General features: G+C 50.7%; 1 long non-coding RNA gene across 1 annotated transcript; it reads left to right on the top strand.

Moving 5' to 3' along the window:
- Positions 1–283: 283 nt before the first annotated feature.
- Positions 284–1,304, top strand: LOC140216353 (uncharacterized). The gene is made up of 3 exons (XR_011892997.1): positions 284–354; positions 417–695; positions 975–1,304. It is a non-coding gene; the product is annotated as an uncharacterized lncRNA (long non-coding RNA).
- The last annotated feature ends 2,343 nt before the right edge of the window (positions 1,305–3,647 follow it).

Here is a 3,647-nt window from a genome sequence, read left to right as displayed (position 1 = left end):
AGGTGAGTACATCTTACCTTTGTTCCTACTTTTGCTTAACCACTTCTCGTACTCATTGCAGATCCGACGCCCCTGTGCGCCCCCCGGCAAAAACTGGAAACTGCGCACCACCGTGTGGTGCCACTTCAATGACCCACAGTGTTCTTCGGCCGTCTCCGGAAAAACGCAAACTCATCGTCAGAACTTAGGCCACGGCTGCACAGTTCTTTTCATGCGCGCCCTTTAGCCGTGGCCTTTCGAAGAAACTTCCGTTATTATTTTTTTTTTTCGCGGCACTGGTCTGACGCTTGGCGCCTGAGTTTTGTTACTTTTTCTGTAGCGTTTTTCGCGCTCGACCGTCACCGCATCCCCAGGGTGAGTATATCGCATCTTTGCTTACGCTTTCCTAAATTTTTTCTTTATTGCCGACATCGCAGTTACACGTACCCTTGGGCTCTTGTGTGGGCGCTTGGTCCGCAGTGCTGCATGGCTCTGCTGCAATTCTGGCGGCGGATCTGCCATGGGACCTTCGTTCGGCGGAAAACTCTGCGGAGAAGCTTCGCAGCTGCCTCGTCCTCTTCTCACGGCTAGGTGAAAGCGGTGCTTCGTCTGCCCGTTCCCGGGAATGGCTGCGCCGTCCTTCTAGGCCATGGATCTTGGTCCGCAAGCATTGCGTCGCGGCGCCGCCAACCTTCCAGCTCGGCCGTCATTTTCCCGCACGTATATTCTCGGCGCATATGCGAACAAGTCGTCTACGACTTCAACGCTTCATTGAGTTTTCACATTCACCTAACTTTGCGAAAGGCCTCGTTCAGGGTTCGCTACGATATTTGCCTACAACCATCCTTAGAAACCGGCTGCTGGGCGACATTGCATATCGCGCTCGCATGTGATTGCGCATATGACTAGTGTTAAGTTTCGATTTGTGTTCGCGTTTCAGTCATTCTTGTACTGGGGCTTCGTTTAACGATTTTTTTCCTCTGGTGTCGTTGCAGATTCTATGGATTTTGCAGGCGCTATTTCCCGAACACTGCCGGCTCTGCTGCCTCTTGCTGCTGCGACGACTGATTTCGTGCTGCCGTCATACCATCTGCTGTCTGAGCTTCTCTTGCTACCACGGACCTATGCTACCGCATTGTGATCTTCAGTCAGCGGCTAACTCCTTCTTCGCAGTGGACTTACCCTGCCAGTTCGGAGTTGCCGCACGACGCGCGAAACAGTGTTTGAAAGAAAATAAGCGTCTTTTTTAAGAATTACGTCCGACTGTCTGGTTCCTGTCCATGCTCTAAGTGCTTGCTGTATAGCTGGCTTGGGCGCATTATAGTTGACGCCGTTATTGCATGCAATAGCAACTCTACCTTGCTGATGCCTGTTGCAAGCGAATAAGCGGTGACTCAATAATAGATGCCACAGAGGCCTCAGTCTATGTGCTGTACTACTATTCCGGTAAGGAAACAGTGAAATAATGACTCGGTGCTTAGTTGTGCGTATGCTGCCGCAATATGTTGTGAAATGGAGGCAGGAAAAGAGGTTCAAGGTGAACTACCTGCGCTAGTTCTCAGCTTAGGTACGCCGACGGTGCAGGTGAGCTTGTAGACGACGCCCGTCGATGTCGGCTTCGAGAGAGTTCAACTACCTTAGCCTTGCAGCGAAACATATAAATTCGATAAAAAGGCAGTGTTTACGTGCGTTCTGGCGATGCCCTGGCGTAACCTTATTGATGGCTTTTTTTATTTAAGGGATAGTTCATGCAGCTGACGCAAAAGGAAGGTCGCAAAGCGCCATATAGTAAAGTGGCAACATATGGTGATGGCTTGCCGGACGGGACTGCGACGGCCGTTTGTAAGATCAATCAGTGAATCATCCTTCATGATAGTGAAGAGCTCTTTGTTAGCGTGGGCTTTGGAGTAACACGTGTCATTTGGTCGTGGACAACACAAAGTAACGACGAAAAAATGGGGGCAACGATGTGTGCCTGACTCCTGCAGCCAGCAAATGCAAAGCCCTCGAGATCTGTTACTCCAAGAAAGCCATCGCTGGGACGTGGATTTGGGAGCCAGTAATACTAGCGACTTAATTACGTCATACCAGGCGGCATCGATAGCGCTGTTGGTTGAACTAACTTTTACTTCGCGCTGTCTCTGTCTCTAGGCCACAGTCTAAGGAAAGAAATTGGCTTCCACCTACCGCTGTAGCTCAGTGGCTATGGCGCTGGTGGTATGGGGCACTACGTCGAATGTTCGATCCCAGACTCTTTTCCGTGGAGGCGGAATGCAAAAATGCTCCTGTACCGTGCATTTGGTGCCCATTAAAGGAGCACAGGTAGTCAACGTTAATCAACAATCACCCATTGTAGCATGCCTCCTCATTGTATCGTGGTTTTGGTGCGCAAAGCTGAAAAACTTAATTTAAGCATGCTTCCTCTATGCTCTAAGGGCCTGACAATGGTCTCGTAGATCGCCATTGCGGCACGCGGCGGCTATATATGCTGCCGTATATCGATTTTTCTAGGAAGCTTCGTTTCCGTCATAGTTGCAGCCGCAGTTCTGGCATCTGGTAAAGATAGAGCCAGAATGAATGCGCCCCGCCAGAGAGTAAGTTTTCGTAAAGATTTGAGTCAATCGACTCAAATCTAGTATTACTTATCGCAGGACAAGAATGACAACAAAGACGGACGAAAGGAAACTTTGTCAGATGATCGTACAGCTTCTTAGTGCAGCGTTTTCGCAAGAAGGAAGAATTGATGACCTAGAACATTCGCATACGGGTACCTGCGCCCCTTGAAACACCCGATCGGACCTCGAACACCTAATCTGGGACTGCCAGCTGTTGCCTGGCCCCAGGCTACGGGCCGTTTGCTTTACTTGCGACGGAATGGCGACGTGCCTCCCCCAGATCGTGGCATTACTGGGGCAAAACACCACTGCAGTCGCCAACGAACTATGGTGGTCGCAACGAGAATTCTTGGATGATCCTGATATTCTGGCCACTGGCACTAGTTTATCCGTCATCTTGCGTCTCGACACAACCAAGGGTGTCAATTGAACGTTTGCCATGTGTCAAACCACCGCACCTCCTAACCAGGCGTCAGAGCGGCGTGGACAACGACTAAAAGCGCTCACTCCACCATTACCTGAAAACTGGAGAAAAGGATGAACGGGATCGCGCCACGACAGCGAATGGATAGGCGCAGTTAATTAGACGAGTCAAATCACCACCCATCCCTCGGCACTTATCCAGCCGTCAAGACAGTGCGTAAACCGGCTGTTGCAGGGTTCCACGAAAAGACCTCAGCCTGCGCTTCACCTGGTGTGGGCAACGATGAACGAACCAGGTGTCGCCGGATGATTTCTTTCTGCCACAAATTGCAAACCACTTTCTTCAAGGCGGAGTTACTGCGGCTTATGGATAGGATGGGCGTGGTATCGCAACGGAGCCGACGGTGATGATTTGCTGCTGGACAGTCTTCAGATTCCGTACTCGACTCGCCTAGGTAAAACGACGGGATTAAAAGCAGATAATTTTCGAGAATGAGGACAGAGGATACTGATATGGAACTGAGCTCCTGCATAAAGCGGGCTCCCGTACTGGAGCCTGTTAGGAATGGCCGTACGGGGTGGCAACGTGCCAGCTATTTGAGCCCGCTGCACGTGTTCCAATCCAACCAG

The sequence above is a fragment of the Dermacentor andersoni genome, chromosome 3, assembly GCF_023375885.2.
Source record: "Dermacentor andersoni chromosome 3, qqDerAnde1_hic_scaffold, whole genome shotgun sequence".
In the NCBI taxonomy this organism is placed as follows: Eukaryota; Metazoa; Arthropoda; class Arachnida; order Ixodida; family Ixodidae; genus Dermacentor; species Dermacentor andersoni.
Note: the sequence above shows the minus strand (reverse complement) of the source record. Positions and strands in the feature narration are given on the sequence as shown.